The sequence below is a fragment of the Triturus cristatus genome, chromosome 3_2, assembly GCF_964204655.1.
Source record: "Triturus cristatus chromosome 3_2, aTriCri1.1, whole genome shotgun sequence".
Classification (NCBI taxonomy): domain Eukaryota; kingdom Metazoa; phylum Chordata; class Amphibia; order Caudata; family Salamandridae; genus Triturus; species Triturus cristatus.
The window spans coordinates 293,542,762-293,562,039 of record NC_140584.1 but is presented as its reverse complement, the minus strand read 5'-3'; positions in this window follow the sequence as shown (position 1 = coordinate 293,562,039).

Sequence of the window (19,278 nt, the reverse complement as noted above, 5' to 3'; positions counted from 1 at the left end):
GGTTACTCTTGTTTCCACTTTAAGGAGTGCAGGGAATGCTGTGGGTTCCTGAGCCTGAGGACTGCGCTGATTCAGAACGTGGCAGCACGCCAGCTGAGTGAGTGCCACAGGAGCATTGGTTGTTGCCTGGCAACTGGTCCGGAAGCCACCGAAGCCTGAGAGGTGGCCAGAACAGGAACTGATCCACGAAGCAACCTTCCCCTGACCCCGCTTAGCGCCGGACGGAGCATTGGAGGTGAACGGAGTCCCCATGGGACAAAGAAGAACCGAGGGAGCATCGGGCCGCCATGACACCGGGCCGACGCGGGCCCCGTTTTGCTGAGGAACAGGTCAGGGAAGCGAGAAGATAGGCGGATGGGTTTCTCCTTACCACCAGACATTACGAGGAGGGGACCCAGGGAGGTCTCCTCACTGGCCATGGCAGTGCCTGATTTCCTACAACAGCTTCCGCTCCGTACATCCGGGGGCCACTGCCATTGTTAATGGTACCTTTGCAGGAGACCGAGTGAGGTTTCTCAACCCATGGGGACATTTCTTTGGAGAAAATATGGTGTTGCTTCTGTTGGGGGCAAGGCCGGCCCCCGTGGCCTGAGCCCTTACATCTGGAAGTGACATTGTGGGGCGAGCCCAGGACGGGGCCCCCAAATACAAAATTACCGCATTCCCTGTTGTAGGCTGGCGGGTATCCCAGGAGCCTACACAGGGGAAGACAGTGCCTGAATCGGGTAGCAAGAGCGCGGTGCTGTTTGTAGTTGTGGTGACCCATTGTCTGGGTTGCACCATATGTACAGTGCAATAATGGCGGCATGCCAACTGTTGGCATGAGGTTTCTAATGTGTGCACTGTACAGGTACTTTGCTAAAGTGCAGTGCTAATGATGTGTAGGCATAATGTGTTATGCTCAGTGTGATCCGCCCAGTACTTACTGGTCACCCTAACTTTGATGTTTGTGACAGTGGCCCGATTGGCCAAGTGGTTTATGTAATCCCCGTGAAGTCATGATAAGTGCCTAGTGGCACAGTAATATATGTGATTGTGATCTAATGTGTTTTTATGGATAATATAAAGGGTATTTGTATATAACCTTTTGTGGAGTCTCTTTTGTGGTGTGTCTAGTGTGACACTGTTGTGTGAGTGTGTTGTCCATACGCGTTACACATTGCCTCTGGGATAAGCCTGACTGCTCTGCCAAGCTAACAAGGGGGTGAGCAGGGGTTATCTTCAGTGTGTAACTGCCTTGACCTGACTAGATTGGTGGGTTCTGCCTGGCTTACGTGCATACCCAAGCCAACCAGAAACCCTATTTCTAACACTCACATACACTCTCTTGCACTTTCTCTCACAATGCTGTGCACATTCTATCACTTACACTTCCATTTTTACAATCCTCATGTCTTGTTTTACAAAAGCTTGCTATGTTGCTGCCTCTGATGGACCTGTCTTGCCCGTTAGTGAAGTTCGATAAAAAACATTTTCTGTATGCAGTATTAAAAAGTCAAAACAAATGACATGAGGGGACTGAAGTATTGAACAAAATAGGCAAACAGAGTTTATATTTTGTTTTAAATGTGAATCAAGCAGTAACAGTATAGGAAATGGTCTCTACCACGTTTTAAAATGTTAAAACATAGGATCTGTGTGACTTCTCTTGTGCAGATGTTAGAATCCCCTGGTAATGGCCCAACATTTACACTTCTCTTAGCCACCTTAAGCATGATAATAACGTTACTGGCCATCATTATGAGACCCGCCAAGAGGTGCTCACTAGGGGTGGGCATTTCTCAAATAATTTAGTGTACCCGAGAATTCCACTAGATTACGTATAATTACGCGAGAAGAGTAATTCTGCAGTACCGATAATCGTAGTGTAAAAATGAATCCGCGCGTCCAAAATGGCCACGGAAATGCATTTTGCGCTGCGAAATAGCACTAAATGCAAAATCACTCAAATAGGGAGTGCAACCCCCTGAGTGGTCGCCCCCCTACGCCCAGATTTATGGTATGTCCCTGGTGTCTTCCCCGGTCCATGATCATATGCACCACCAACGACTCTGGCCTCAGTGTGTAGTAAAACATGATGGGACCCCCCTATAGAACGTGGCAATGGGGCCCTGAGACTCCTATATCTCACAGATACACATAGGGTTGGATTGAAGGGGGCCCTCAAAGGCTGGGCACACCACCCTACCTCCTGCGCCACATGGTCTGCAGTGGCCTATGTTAAGCACCTTACTGATCTTATGTCATTAGTTGAGAAAGTGATGCACAACCGGAATGTAAACTGTTTTAGACAAAATGAAGCAGCTCAGGCCGCACACTGACAATGGGTCAGCTAGCTTTATTATTCATTTTTTCATCACATAAAAATGTAGGATGAGTTTTTAAGGCCCTGTGTGCATCTGGTAGAGCCCAAGGGGCATATTTACAAGCCCCTATCACCACCACAACGTCGCTTTTCACAATGTTGTGATGGCGATAGGGGCTTTGCCTAATTCATAGGGCGGCATTGTGCCACTTAACGGGGCTTAATGCCGCCTAGTTAATAAGGCACCCTTTCATGCTATACTTAGTGTGAATGGGACGTGGCTGTGGGTGTTGTGGTGGGCGTTCCACAGCAGCACCCATTGATTTTGACAAAGCCCCATATTTACACTTTGTCTTGTGCAAAGAGGAGAAATGTTTAATTTCTCCTAGTTTTTGCTGTTTCTATGTGTGCTGCATTGTGCAGCACATCTAGAAATAGCAGAACGCCATTTCAGATTATGTGCAGTAAGGGACACCTTCCTGCACTTAAACAATCATTCCCCTCAATGCAGGCACCCTTGCACTATAGTCAAGGGTGCCTGTGTTGGCGCTAGGCAGCTAAATTAGCACCAACGCAGGGGAAACGCACGGCTGCAGCGTATTCTTGTAAACATACGGTGCAGCCCTGCGTTTCAGAAGTGGCGGAGCGCGGTGTTAAGCCAAGGAGGCTAACGCCATGCTCTGCCACTTCCTTGTAAATATGCCCCCAAGAGGCAGACTTGGGCAGATGAACAGAAGCAGACACACCGAGTGCTCTGACAGACTGCTACAGCTATGTCAACAACAATGGGCACACCAGAAGTTGCTGGTAAGAGAAGGTCAGCAGCAAGAGTGGACATTTTTCAACTGTTGCAGACCAGTCATGTTTTATATAGACATTATCAGAAAGAAGGATTAACATCAATTTCCATACACTAGTCTTTTATGCACTTGCCTTTCCGATAACGTCTATGTATTCTGAGAAACTGCAGATATAGAATGATTAATTTCCCAATGTGGAATCTGCCATAAAATAGTGTGGAAATGCAAGTAACATTGAAACAGTCATATCCGCGATATTTTGCCATTAATCTTGCCATGGCAACTGAAATGCTGTGAGAGACTATTTCCAAAAATAGGTAAAAGGTGTCGCATTCCGGTCAACATTCTGTTTTTTACAGATATTTTTGTAATACTCTCTAGAGGGAACATCATATTACAGAACATTCTTCCCTCTTTGAAGGATTATGGAGAAGTTTGATGTGGTCCCTTTCAAGATAATTTCATGAAGTTTTAGGATTCATATGGTCAGTGAGCTAACTTGAAATACAGGGTGTTGGACTTAGCCCTTTTCTGCAGGATCATTCCCAAACCTTTTACCTACACCCTCCTGTTTCTGAACTAGATTTTGTTGCCTTTTAGGACTCTGTCCAGTTTACCAGCACCAATCAGTGGTAAAGCTTCTGTGCTCACTCATTTAAACATGGTAAAGTTGGTTTACACCTAATTGGCATATTTAATGTACTTGTAAGTCCCCAGCAAAGTGGTGCTACATGCACCCAGGGCCTGTAAATTGAAGACTACTAATGGGTCTGCTGCACTTATTGTGACACCTACTTAAGTAGCCTTTTTAAACATGTCTCAGGCCTGCCATTGCATCCTATGTGTGCAGTTATAAACTGCCATTTAAATCAGGCAAGTTAAACCTCTTGCCAAGCCCAAACCCCCCTTTTTAAAACATAGAAATCACCCCTAGGGTAGGCTCTACACATTCCAGAGAACAGGGCGCAGTTTATTTAAAACATTGGGCATGTACTTTTAAGTTTTACATGACTTGGCAGTGAAAAACTCTTAAATTCGATTTTCACTACAGCAAGGCCTGCTTCTCCCTTAGGATAACATTGTGTTACCTTATTACATTTAATAAGTGATAACTTTCAATTGGGAGTAGGTGGGAATGTTGAGTTTGGTGTCTAAATAACTGTAATTTAAAGCTCTCTTTAATGGTAAAGTCAGATTTTAAGCCACAATTCTGAAAATGCAATTTTTAGAAAGTTTACATTTTCTTGTCCTAACCATTTTGTGCCTGCAGCCTGTATCCTGGGACTAGGTGCAGCTGACAGTTGGTCTTTGTGTATTGCTTCCAGACAGTGAGACAAAGGGGAATAGGGATTGGCAGGATTGGCCATCTCTAAAGGGGAGGTGCTGTCACCTACCACACAGGCACATGACAAAGGCTCTGCCTGAGCACACTTACAAAGGGTTTGACACTAGTCTTCTGCATCCCGAGACAATCTGGGGCCGGGCGGGGAGGCAGGAAATTCTAGACACCTCTGGGGATGAAAACCTCTAGAACCTTCTCCTAATTCAAAGTGGGCAACAGGTATAAATATTGGACCCTCAGATCCAACTCTTCAATACACCTCTGGACCTGTGGAGAACTCAGAAGGACTGTTCTGCTGCTCTGCAAGAAGGACTGCTACTCTGCTACCCGCTGCCCTGCAGCTCTGCTGCCTAAGTAAGAAGGACTGGATCTGCATCTTGAACCCAGGACCACAAGAGTGGCTCCAAGGCCTCGTTGGCTGACCTTCTGATCAGAACCTCATAAACATAAAAGCCTCCAAACACCTTGAACCCAGCACCTGGACTCTGTCTGGTTTGAGTCCTCTGCCCAAGCGGTGCTACTCCTGTCGTTGAACCTTGGAAGTGGGCCTTAAGGTGCTGTGCCAGCCCAGGTGTGGTCATGTTGGGAGAACCAAATTAGCACTATGCATCTCCTCTCATCTCCACTTCAAAACCGCTGCACTGAGATGTAAACTCGATGCAGGCCTTCGTATCGTAAGTCCCTTGTCAACGGCATCCTCGACGACGGCGCAAGACTTTGCATCGTAGCCCTTCAGCTTCTTTGAACTGCCACTGCGCCACATATCCTCAATGCAGGTCTTCACATCGCAAGCCCCTTGTCTACGGCCTCCTTGATGATGACGCATAATATCACATCACACCATCGCAGCTTCCCAGAACCACCACTGTGTGATCCATCCTCGACGCGGGATCTCGCAACACTCTGCAACACTGATTTAAGGTACTTTTGTTCAGCTGGCCTAACTTGGCTCCTGTATCTGGAACATGCTCCATCGACTTCAACCTGAACTTGTGACTTTGCCCCAGTTATGCATGACCAGGTACCCACAGTTGGCGCTTTGTGCTTCTGAGCACTGATTTTACTGACATCTTTAAAACTGAATATCTCTTGTTCTATTTTTTGGATTCTTATTGTTTTGGTCTCAAATAATTATTACATGTTACTCTATTTTTCAAAATTGGTGTGGGATTTTTCTTGTGTTGTGTTTATTGCTGTTTGAAGTGCTGCATAAATACTTTATACATTGCTTCTAAGTTAAGCCTGACTGGTTTGCGCCAAACTACCAGAGGGTGAAGCACAAGCTAATTTGTGGTTGCTTGTGACTTCACCTTAACAGAAATTGTGGTTGCTGCTTGAGTAGGGTTAAACTCCCCTCAATCAGTTACCCAGTGCTTAATTTATAAAAATAAATAAGTGCCAGGGCCCTCGTCAGGTGACCACTGCCACTTGCACCACCCATTGCCCCTGCAAAATCTTCCAGTGACGGTAACTACCCAACTACTAACCATCACACTGCTGCTAGTGTGACAATTCAGACTGTTTGAGGCCTCCAAAGCTACAAGGAACAACTGCTGTGCTGTTCATCTCTAAATTACACTAACAGTGCCACCATGTGGCAGCTGTCATAAGTGCAGGTGTAGAGCACCAGAAACCGGTTTTGACAATTAAGTGCCGGTGCTGAGCACTAGGAACTATCGGCTCAAATAAAGAACTGCAGTAACCCAATTTCCAACACCAGAAAAGACAGATCTGGCGCTATATAGGCACAACTGAATCATCCACTCAATCAAATTAACAGGGGCCAGTTTGCGGCCGTGTTGAATCAAGATGGTCTGCTTCAAGTGCTGCATGATGTACTTGGGGTGTGTGTTCTCATTCACCACCACAGCTCCCTCTGCACTCTGCTCGTAAAAGCTTCTATCACCAGTCTCCCTTTTGCTTCAACCTCATTGTTGGACTTGGCCCTTTTTACAGGGTAATTCCTGAACTTTTTGCCTTCCTCCTAGCCTTTTTTCTGACATGGTGTTGGTAGTTTTAGGACTCTGGGCACTTTAGCACTGCTGTCCAGTGTAAAGTGCGTGTGCTGTCAGTGGTAAACATGGTAAGATTGGTCTACACCTGTTTGGTGCATTTAATTTACCTGTCAGTCCCTTGTAAAGTGGTATCTCAGATACCTAGGGCCAATAAATTAAATGCTACTGGTGGGCTTCTAGCACTGATTGCGCCACCCACCAAAGTAGCCTTTCAAACCTGTCTCAGGCATCTGCCATTGCAAGGCCTGTCCTTGCAGTGCTACTGTTGCTGTGACGTGACACCTAAAGTGTGTGCCACGTCAGTGACCCCCCTTTTACTGCATGTCAGTCACCCCTAAGGTAGGTCCTAGCTAGCCCTATGGGCAGGGTGCATTGTAGGTAGAAGGTAGGACATGTACCTTAAGTATGTAGCATGTCCTGGTAGTGACAAACAGTCATTTTGGTTTCTCACTGCTGTGAGGCTGCCCTCTCATAGGAATGCATTGGGGATTCCCTGATATATGCTTCAGTGGTAATTCCTGATATGAGAGGAGCAGTGTGGTCAAGTATGGTATGTTTGGAAGGGTAATAAAAAATTCTGCGTCATGGTGTGCGCAGATTTATTATCACTGTTTTAGAAATGCCACTTTTAGAAGTTGGCATTTCTGTGTGATATGTGTCTGCCTGCCTGATGTGTATTGCATGTCTGGCTCTGGAGTGACAGGGGCTGGGGAGGTGTGTGGCTCCAGGGAGGGCAGGGTGAGTCAGCGCTAGGCTGAATAGATGATCTGCATTTGGAGTAGTGGGAGGAGTAGTCCCCTGACCCTGAATAGGTCTGTGCCTGCCTAGGTGAATGCTGCCTCTGCCCCCCTGTGGTGTGTCTAAGGACTGAGCCCCATCTGACAATGGAGGGTGGAATCCTGGTAAATAGAGTGCTTCAACACCCCCCAGAACCAGTTGAGACTGGTTCCCCCAAGCCCTGAGCCAGGGCAAACAAAGAGAAATGATGTATATATACTGGGGCTGTGACCCCATGAGAGTGTGCTTCCTTGTGCTACTTGGGGATACTTGCTGCTGCTGGGCCCCAGGGGGAACCACCACGAGGGACTGCCTCCCTGCTGGAGGTCCCTGTGAGCTGGCCTGCCTGGGCCCAGCCTTTTGCCCTGGAACTTGGGGGTCCTAGCGCCTCATGAGCGCTGCCTCTGCTTCCCAGCTCCTCCAGGATGAGAGGAGCGCTACTGTCCTGCAGCGCTGTGCTGCAAGGTACGCAGAGGGAATTCTATTGTGGGGACTCCCCCGTGCTGCTGGGGAGTGAAGCGGGAGCCTACCCTGCATTGTGGGTACTTCTGCAACAGAGTGGGAGCCCACCCCGCACAGCCGATGCTTGGTGGAGCGGGAGCTCACCCCGCATTTGTTTATTTAAAGGCGGGAGCCTACCCCGCACTTTGAGCTGGAGAAGAGAAGCGCGACCAAAGAGGAAGCCATGCGAGCTGCCTGGTTGTGGGAGGGGCCGAAGAAGAGCGACGCCGTCAACGTAGACCTTCAGGCAGGAGCCCATACCGCCTTCTGGTGTCCAGCGGAAGCCAGCCTGCAGGCAGAAACCTACCCCGCGTTCTTGGGCATCCAGGGCCCCAAAAGGAAGAAGTACAGTGATTGCGGCCTGGTTGGGGGCCGGCCAGAGGAGCGGAAGTCAGGCAATCCTGTGCCTGACCCAAGGCGGGGCTCCCTTAGTGGTCAGGAGAGCCCTGTGCGTGGCCAGAGGAGCGGAGTCCACGGCGAAGCCCCGGTGAGTGGGGCTACCCTTGCGCATTGCTGGTGCTGATCGGAGGCACCAGGAGAAGCCCCGGTGAGGGGGGCAAGCAGGGCACACGGTTGGTGCCGTTTTTACATAGCTGACCCGCCTGTTAGAGGCCAGCTACAATGTGGGGGCAATTTCGGTTCCCTGATTCCCGGAGTGGGACCTAAGAGGCACAGTTGGTGCCAGTGCTCATTTTGCCTTTCCCAGCTGCACCGTGAGTGCTCGGGCAGCTTCAACAATGGGGGCATGTTTATTTGGTGATAATAAGGAAGGGGTGAGTTGCACCCCCCTGCCCCCAGTGCGCTACGCACATTGCTTTTGCTGCCAAGGCAGCCAGAGGGTCACTTGGAGGGTCCTATCATTGCGAGCCCTGACATCTGGGACAGAGGGCATTTGGGCCCCAGTGAAAGGCCAGTTGGCCTGGGGTCATTTTTATGGTGATGCCTAAAGGAATGCAATTGCATAGTGTGTCTATGCTGAAGGTGATGTATGCACCTGGGGAGTGTTACTACGGTGCACTCCTAAATGTGATTTATGCATAATGTGTTTTATGCCTAATGTGATGCAGACGTAATGCGTTTATGTTGCTTGTGATAATGCTGAGTTCATTATTTCACCAGTTGTTACTGGTTGTGTTTTATATTTTACTACTTGTGCTTTCCAATGGTTATGACCGTGGACCGATTGGCCCGGTCATGTATATAATCCCCTGTAAATTATTACCTGGTGCCAGTTGGCACAGTGTATATGTGTGATTATGATTCTAATGTGTTTTGGATAATACAAAGGCTATTTTTATATAACCTTGTGTGGAGTTTCTTTTGTGGTGTGCCTAGTGTGTTGCTGCTGTGTGTGTGTGTTGCACAAACGCTTCACTCATTGCCTCTGGGATAAGCCTGACTGCTTGTGCCCAGCTACCAAGAGGGTGAGCAGGGGTTATCTTCAGCGTGTAACTCCCTTGCCCTGACTAGAGTGGTGATTTCTACCTGGCTTAGGCGCAAGCCCTAACCAACCAAAAATCCCATTTCTAACACTCAAGATAAAATTTGTGGCTCTTCTCTGCATTGTCATTTCTAATGGTGCCTCTGCTCAGATGGTGGGGAGTTGTATTGGGGCATGTAAATTCTGATGTGTGCACCTCTTGTTCATGTGCAGCCTGGAAGTGGCTGGTATTGTTTCAGCAAAGGAGGCATGGCTTAGCCCAATTCGAAAGGCTTATATTTTTTCTTTAATGAACCAGAGGTCTCTGCCTCAGGGCTTTAAGTGGATGAAAAAATAGGAAGGTCTCTCATAGGGTTGTGGCCAATGTAATTAAAGGCATGGCTTAAAACACTGTAAGCTAAAAATCTGTGTTTAGCATAGTGTACTGCCCCACTGGTATTTTGCTTCTTCAGACATATAACACAACAAGTAACTTTACACCTACAACAAGCCAGGACTATAACTTTGTCACTGGTTGTAAATTGCATAAGATAAATAAGCAACAACTATCACTTTGTTGTATATAATGTTGAAAATATGACTCGCTCTTGTGGGTGAGGTTGTGGCTTAAGGCTAGAGAAGCCGACCTTCGAGCTGAGAAAACAGGTTTGAGCCTGACATCCTGTGGTTTAAAAAGGGAATATGTCCTTGTGTAATGTAACTGGTGGTCATGTGAAGCGCTCAAAGTTTGCGCTATTTAAAACTGAAAAACAAGTCTCTCTGAAGTTACATCACAGGCAGTGACGGGTTGTACTATTGCAGAGTTAAGTTTTTTTATTTTCTTCACCCCAAGGGTAAAAATGGAGAGCACCGGCAGGACCCAGCTCACTTAAAGTCCTGCTCTGCCTTCTCCTTCCTCAGTCACTCACCCTCTGGGGTCTCTTCAGGATTTGATACAAAAGTATATTGTCCCTTCTATCCGCCAGGCCATAGAAGAGAACCAAACACCCTGCTACATAACTTCCTGTTTTCATAGGAATAAGAGAGAACAGAAAGGTACGTGCAAGAGACCCACCATGGTCAGTGTTCCTCACATACTTCTGGCATATGGCTGTGGCTTCACAGCAGATCAAGATGGCTGCTCCTTCAGCCAGGTTTGCGCAACTGACCTTCCGGTCTAAATCCTTACAGGATTGTTATGTATTGGGCCCTAGGCCCACAAGCTGTTGAATGACGGATGCAGACACCGTCATTATTGTTACTCAACTGGCCACGAGCACGTGCACCCGGGCCCTTTTATTTATAGGCTCACGTCACTCGTGACGCCTGTGAGGGATGCATGTGGGGGTGCAAGTTTCTCCCGTCGAGACACTAGAACGTAAGTCTGTCTTAACTCTGTCTTAAGTCTGTCTTAAGTTTGCCTTAAGTCTGTCTTAAGACTGTCTTAAGTCTGTCTTAAGACTGTCTTAAGTCTGTCTTAAGTTTGTCTTAAGACAAACTTAAGACAAAATCCTAACTTCTGTGAATACCAAAAGTAGTAAGTTTAGGATTTTGTCTTAAGTTAGTTCTGTGAATCGGCCCCTCTATTAGGCTGTCTTGCTGTGTCCGGTGACCTGTCGGTGGGGCAATGTCTCTTCCAGATTTCCCGCCTGGGGAGGCCCTTCATCGGGCTTGCCACGGGACTGCTGTAGGCTGCGATGGGGCTGCGTGTGTGCTGGCTGGGGGCAGCTGCGAACCGCCGAGGAGCCAGTAGCCAGTCTCTCGCACAAACCCCAAGGGTGTGTGGGTCTTGGTCAGGACATGCTCTCGCTGCCGGAGTTTAGGTGTAGACCAGGTTAACAGGTAGCCTCTGAGTCTTCTTGTTGGCTAGTTTGGCAATAGTGTTGGACTCCAATACATGTATATCCGAGATGGTGTCGGTAGACGCACTTGATGAGGACTGGCATGGTAGCGTTGCCAGCCATGTGGTGAATCTGGACAATGGCAGGTGATGACTTGCCTTGATGATTGCAGGCATTTATTCTGGAGTCGATCACCTGAGGCAGGGAATGGCCAGGTATCTCCATGTTCAATGGGGAGGCACTTGCATTCGTGTACTTGGACTTCTTGGGCTGTTGGGACTTTGATGACAGAGGAGTGATACATCCGCTAAGAAACATGAGGCATGAGACTCGCTTCGCGCAGGCTGTGTGGCTTACCCTTGGACTCCCACTGTGCGGTTGCCAGTTCCTTCTCGGGTTATCCCCCTCTTCCCTTGTTTTCGCTGTGTCAGGACTCACTCCTGTTGTAGCTTGGGTGTTCTTCATCGTCCGGCCCTGCCACTCACGACTTCCACTTCTGACTTCAGCTGTTTGTCCGATTCTTGGTGTAGACCCTCCGGTTACATTCCACGTTTCTTGCTGAGTGCAGTGTCACGCCCATGGCATTGATGACGTAGCTGCCATGGGGCCTGGATGCCAGGTGGCAATGACCAGCTAGGAGAAGAGGATTCTTGATGGACGTCGTAGCCACATGACTGCCTCTTCTGAATCTTGTCTTGCACCTCTGGCATTTGCCACTCGACTCCAACTGCTGACACTCGGGCTGGACGGTCTCACTGTGAAGCGATGGGAGCAACGAGGTTTGTGCTTGCTGCGGCTTACGTGTGGTTCTCCCTTGGTGTTGTCTCCAGGGCCGTCGGTCCGCCTTGGTGGCTGTCTGGTGTCTTTGGAGGTGCTCTTGGCTTGAGGTGCTACGAGTCCTTGTGCTTCTCCTCTTGTTTCCTAGGCGCACCTATGTATGTCCAGCTCTTCCAGGTGACTGGATCGTCACTCTTCTTTTTGCTTCTTCTTCGGGTGCAGTGACATGCACCATGTTCCAACAAGTCCAACAGGGCCTTTTAACTTCAACGGAGACGTCTGTCGCTCTTCTCGGCTGCGTGACGAGCAGCCACTCACTTCAGGTGCTCCTTCTTCAGGCAGCTTCTTGAAGCTCCTACTCCGTGTGTTCCCTCTTCTGAGAATGGCTTCCACGAGTAGTAGAGAGCTGTGATGGCGGCTGGGCACTTGTGGTGTGCGACTCTCCTCTCGTCAGCCTTGGGTCACTGACGACTCCTTCTTGAGGCAGTGTGAGGGAGGACACTGTGCTGCGTTTGGCCCCTTCCGGGCTCCGTTGAGGCGATGGAGATTCTTCTTGATGCCTTCAGCATTTCTCCTTCTCTTCGAGGAGGTCTTGCTCTTCTGGGTGCCTTTGTCGCACATTCTGTTCAGTCCTTCCCTCCTGAACTGTAGCAGCTGTTCCTGTGCTGCCGCGCGCTTGCTTGGTGCTCACTTCATGCACCTCGGACTTCGTGTGCTTCGCCTTTTTCTTGAGCACCCTCTTCCGGCATCTGGCGTTCCTGCCTGTCCTTCTTGCGGTGGTGGTCCTTCACCGCCGGGGCATGTGGCGCCCTCTTCTCATGTGCTATGGCTTTGGGCAGCCACTGGGGCAGCGCTCTCTGCACCAGCCTTTCTTGGGCGTTCCTCATGGGCATGAGGAGACTGCTTTGGGGCTTTGCTGTCTGTGTTGCTCTGCACCTCTCTGCGGGGTTTGTCAAATCTCTTCCATACCTTGCAGAGGTGACAGGCCGTGCTTGGTTCATGGACCAGGACCTGGGATATGAAAGTGCTGTGGCCCTTCCTTTGCATGGACTGGGTTAAATTGGGCACTGCAGGCTGTCCCTTGATCCAGGTGTCCACGCTAGCCACTAGATGGTGCTGTGGGAGATCCCTGTCTCCCACACTGCAGCGGTAGTCTCTCGTTGGCCACCATGCCATCGTTGGCTCTCCGGCATGGTTCACCCAGCGCGCTCGGCTTTGTGAGCGCTCTCCACCAGCGAGACCATGAGGGATTGCAGGGTGAGTGTCGCATGCCGTACAGACGCGCCACTGCCTCTCTTCCCGGCCGGATCAGCATGTCAGGTGCGTCATGGGCTGCAGACGCCTTCAGAATCTTCCCCAGTTCCAGCCCTCTGGGTCGCAGCGGAGTCGAAGGTTGGTGTTGGCGCTTCTGCTTCGTGCGCCATTCTCTGAGGGTATTACTCTGTACACTCTCCCCACTGCAGGGAAAACGCCTCATCCCCGGGATGGATGGCGGCCAGCCGCGCTGCCGCCATGCGCCATCATCAGTGGGTCAGCGCATACCTTATCTCCCTACTGGCCTCATGGGTGCCAGAGGGACTGTTGTAGGGCTGCACCGCCTCTCGCTCCTTTCCTTCTTCACAGGAGGGTTTACGGGCGACACTCGACCTGGGAGCTCGGTGCCGGCACCCTTGGCGTGGTGCAATCGCTCTCCGGTCATCTGGGGACACTTGGGCTGTCTCGCAGTCTGTCCAAAGCGGTGAAAGGCCTCCGGCCTCCCGCGCTGACTGCGACTTCCCCCCTTTTCTTGTGATGGCAGAGGCGCAGCGTGTGGGTGCCAGTACACCCGCTGGGTGTCTGTCGCCCGGTCCAGTCACCGCTCGACAGGGTCACGCAGGCAGTATGGATGCCCTGAACGGGGGCCGCTTCCCTCCCCTTCAGAGGATAGCCAGGCTGCTGCCAGGGGACACGTGGGGCAGACCCGCCTCGTCGCCAAATGTTATGTCGTGGGCCCTAGGCCCACATGTTGTTGAATGACGGACGCAGACACCGTGATTATTGTTACTCAACTGGCCACGAGCACGCGCACCCGGGCCCTTTTATTTACAGGCTCACGTCACTCATGGCGCCTGTGAGGGATGCATGTGGGGATGCAAGTGTGCCCACTCCCATAGGGGGAGTGGCTACTAACTCTGTGTCTGTCGAGACACTAGAACGTGTCTCGCAGGACACAACAAGGCTGTGTGTACTTTGGTATTCTTATTATATTCGGCATGAGGTGAGGGGTCATTTTTTGATAAAGCAGAGGTATGCTATTCAATCCCTGAGATTAAAACCGTGATAGTTCACTGCAACCATTTTCTTTTTAGTTGCTGGGTGATTTGTCCATGACAAAGTACCACTGAGTGTCACATCCAAATAACTGCTTCCTTTCACCCTCTCAATGTGCTTGGGATCGGTAAAAGCCTGGCAGCATAAGGCTAGCCTCGTCACGGGAAAGTCTGGGTGTATGTGGCAGTTAGTCACACATCAGTTACGTACCTCAGTAAGAATAGTAGTTTGAAGGCAGTCAGTACAGGTCAGGTCTTCAGCCTGGGCTCTGACCCAGCCTTTCAGAGCCGTAGGCCCGACGTATTACGGACTCCCCCCAAAAAGTGCTGCTCATTCATACGTTCAGGTTTGAATTGACACTCGCCTGTCACACTGGACTTTCAGTGACAGGCTAGACCATGCCTCGGAAAGGCCAGAAGGATTTTAGCAGAATCGGTCACAAGTCAGGCGCGTGCTACTGAAAGGTCAGTATGGCTTCAGGAGAGCCGTCTCCACGAAAGGAAGTTGCCCTTGAATCACAGATCGTTGGTTCTGCCTGTCACAAATCAGGTCTTGTTGCTGAAAGTCCATTGGGTAAAGGCAACATCTCTCAAAACTGGGACTGTCTCTTTGAAGTGTCGGAAGGGCAGTGTCCAACTCTGAAAGGTTGGCAGTGCCTACACAGTGCCAATAAAAAGTTGTGACTGTGCCGCTGAAAGGTGGGTTGGTCCAAGAAGAGTCCAGCATGTAGTGTTGATGTTGAATTGATATTGTGAAACACAGGAGTACAAGTAGTAAAATGCTTCAAAATAGCCTAGACTGAATGAGGTACTCATACATGGAATTAGGAACCTTGTAGACACTGACCTTGCAGCGTCTTCTTCTCCTGGAAGAGGCCCTGGCAGTGCTTAATTTGAGCCTGTGTTTGCCAGTGGGGGCCATCAGCACTCATTACTGGGGATGGGTATTTATATTTTTTACATCAGAGATTTACCAAGAACAAGACGCACAAAGGGTAAAGAAAGGAGAAGAGAGTGACAGAAAACTGTCACAAAGGGAAAAAAGCAAAAGCCAGCAAGAGAGAGAGATAAAGGGGTAGAGAGTGTTTGGTAGTGGATTAAACAGCCATGAGGTGGATTTAAGACTGTGCAGCCATGACATTTAATGACACCGCAGACTTCTGAGCAGACCTTTGGGGCACCAGCACTCTTTCTTTTACAATTGAAGCTCTGGCCATTGGGCGGGCTGAACTGGTGCTTCAGTGCTGGAAATTGCTCTCTCAGGCACGTACCCGCCAAGGCACACAGAGCTGGGTGGTAGAACATGTATGTGCCGCAAGCATGAAAAGTAGGTGTGGTTGGTCTGAGACAAGGCAGCTTAAGCGTTTAAATTATTCATGTATTGGTTCTCAAAGGATTCTGGTTCTTGCCACCCTTCACATCACAGTTCTTCAAATGTTTTACCAATTTGAAATTCAGCATTATATATGATGTCATATTTACTGTTAATTGCTGATCCTCAGAGGGCTCATCAGTTGCTGTGCTGTGGAAGCTTCACGCTTTTGAAGATGTAAAAAGCCTACCATTTGCTCTCTGCACACTTCCGGTTGCAATGCTGATGTCTGAGTGCTATCTTCTCCTTGAGAAAGAATATCGCCTGGCAAGGATGCCACTGGACTGTCTCATGTTATGGTGCCTGGTCAATGGAGGAGAGAGGGAGGAGGCGCGTGGCGGCGGAACAACACATCAAGCCGGTGGGGACACCGCTCAAGCATAGGGTAAAGTATGTGGTCTCCTTGGCAACGGCCTACATCAGTTGTTCGTTTTACAATGAAGTGATTGGTGCTAAAACACTAGCAAGTACGACACTAGGGTTACTCCCTGCAAAATCCAAGGAATAGGCAGGCAAAAACAATCTAAACAACAAACCCCAAAACTTGTTTCTAGGAAATAAAAGTCACAACCCTTGAAGAGGCACCGTGTGGGCTTTCAGCAGCAGTACCTGAGAGCACCCAGGCTGCTGGTGCCAGATGGGGAAGAAAGTTAAACTAAAAGAGGCCAATGAAACGTTCAGACAGAGCAACAAACGGACAGCGACTGGTACTGGAAGTCTTTTGCTGTGGGGTTTGTGACATCCTTTACTTAACTGCCAGCATCATGAGCAAAATCGGAGTCCCACCGAGCTGTAGTTTCTGGCACTTGAACTAAAAGGTTCCTTTGAGGGAACAGAAACCACACTCCCCCAAAACATTATAGTGAAGAAACAGAACACCAGTAATTGGCTTACCAAGAAAATAAAAGCACCAGTAAAACATATTTAGAAAGCAAAGGCAATCATCATGAGTGTTCTGCAGTGAGTGTCTTGAGAAGTAATTGGTTGGATTTGAGTACATTGGCTGGTACATGACAGTGAAAGATCATTCTAATAGCTGTAGGATTCATTGTTCTCTCATTGGTGGAGGTTTCAAAGGTGACCTCTGAAAGAAGGCAATGGGAGATTTATGGTTAGTTGAGACCTTGAATCTCTACCCATATAAATATAGGTTAAAATCCCAACAACACTGCATAACGATTGTGTAGTATCCTGTATATGTATTTTCCTGTTGTATTCTCCTAGCTGCTCAGCCAGTGTGAATGTGCAGCATGGAATGTTGGTGTGGTGCTGATGAATGTTTCTTCTGCCATATTTTATGCCATATTTTATGAAATTCATAGAGGGGAGGATGTGTGATAATTTACTTCTGTATATTTATCTATGCATCTTTATTTTATCTTGTACATCTATCTATTGCATTTACATCATTTTCTCTTGTATATTTTCCTATGCATCTTCTTTATACTTTTATTTTAATGATATACTGTAGTTTTTCATTGTATATGTATTTTGGCTTATTCAGGTTAATTCTGTATTCCGTCTCGCATTTGTGTACTTTAGCATACTTTCTCTTTTTATCGTACTTCTTGTCAATTCCTTATTCCGTTTTGCAGTTTCATTTGTGTGTTAGATAAAGAGGGAGGATATGTAGTAGCCTGTGTATGTATTTTCCTGTTGTTTTCTCCATAGCTGCTCAGCCAGTGTGAATGTGCTGTGTGGAATGTTGGTGTGGTGATGTAGAGTGGAATGTGTGGGTGCCTGTGAGGTGAAGTGTGACAGTTGGAGTATGGGCTGAGCAGGAGGCAGGCAGGCTGCTCCTGGTGGGGCTGCTCTACATGAACTTTCCAACTTGTAACCAAGCCTCAATAAATCATCTTATATTACAAGACTGCTACTGGACTTCATTACTACACATTGCCTCCTAATCAGTTTGGGAGCACTGCTGTTGGTTGGGCCAGGGCTGCATATTCAGCTGGAAGCCATTCTGTTTTGTCATTGCAGAATGACTGCTGGGACTCCACTAGCATGTCCAGCCCTGCTAATCACTTTATTGAGTAATCCACCTCATTATGTGGATATTGGCCTTCTCTGCAATTTAGAAGTCATTCAATAATTCTTCCAATAATGCCCTTTCTTGTGGTCAATAAAGTCTACAGTGTTTTGAGGCTGTGGGAATACTCCTTTGCTCATCTGGAATAGTCTATCGGCATGTTGACTGGGTGAAGCAGCTTTGCCTTGAAGACACTGGCAGGAGACTATTCCCAGTGCCCTCGAGTTTTTGCTTTGTTATGTGACAATGATTTACAACGTTAAAATTGGCAACAAATGGCCCCTCGAGGAGGGAGTGGTGATCCTTAAGTCCTCGGATGACCGCAGGCCCACCGTTGAACAAACTGGTGCAGTAGCAACCATCAGCCTCAAACCATCTTCTTGTACATTGTGCACAGTCATGCAACGCAAGTTATACTGCAGGGACTTCCATTATTTCCTCCCTTTGCTCCTTTGCTACTTACTTCTTGGGGACATGGGGGAACAACAAACGCAATCTAATAAGATGGATAAGTGTGCCATATCTGAACAGTCGCTGGATGGAGCCAGACCATGCACAGAGGTGCGGAGTCAGCACGACACTCTCTTGGAGCCATTAGGGCAGCAATTCATGACCTCAAGAGTACTCTAGAATCCAAAATTGATTCAGTGGCAATGGATGTTAATCTCCTGAGGGCAGACTTTAAGTAAATGTCAGAAAAACTTCATATAGCTGAGTCAAATATTCAAACACTACAAACTACGTCCCAAAACCTGGAAGACCAGGTCTGACATCTTATTAAACAGCAGTAAATATTAGCAGCTAGACTCGAGAATCAAGAGGGTAGTGCGGGATGCATCAACATCAGGGTGGTCGGGGTCCATGAGGAGGGGGAAGGGCCCAGCATCTACCTATTTCTTGATGACCTGATTGTAAACAGTCTCAGCCCCAAGCACCTTTCTAACATTTTCTCCCTCAAGCAGGAACTCAGGGCACCCATAACACCGCCAAAACTAGGGAATTTTGTCTCGTCCTTGGCCCAGATGGATATCCAGAGCATTGGAGGTTGCATAGCAATCAAATCTGACAAATATCTTATTGCCACTTCTTGGTGTACTTTCTCGGAGGATGCGGATGCCGGCAGGCATAAGAGATGTTATAGAAAATTATTTTCCTCAATTTGCAATGCCTGGCTAGTATTATGGCCCCACACCCAAATGCCATATAATGCAATTAAAGCGCATCTAGCTCTATGGATATCTATCATGTCCTTAATACGGCGGTCTCCCAATTTGGATGCGAATCGGAAGACCCCATGCACACTCCTTAGCATCTTTGCTCGGACATTAGATAGTTCATTTACCTATTAAAAGCTCTAAATTAACACATTGCTCTGTCGTACCTAGCCCTCTTCTAAAACCATATTGTGCCTGGGATAAAATCTCGTTCTCCGTTACCCACTCCTCCGATCTTGCTAATAGAACCCTACTCATCACTTTTACTGAGGAGTCTAGGAGGGAGATAGGGCGATACTTTTTAGCTTCTGATTTATTTCCTTTTATATAAATGGGAATAATAACCGATTGACCCCAAGTGGGTGGTGTTCCCTTGGTTACTGCAGAGTTAAAAACTCTAGTGAGTATTGGTCCCCATAGATCCGGTACCATTCTATAGTCATCTATTGGGATCCCGTCAGGGCCCGGGGCTTTTCCTCCAATACTACCCCTTTTTCCTAACCCAACCTCATCAGGCGTGATATTTAGAGGTATAATTGGCCGCTTGCAATCTGCTGGGCTAGGCGGTCTAAA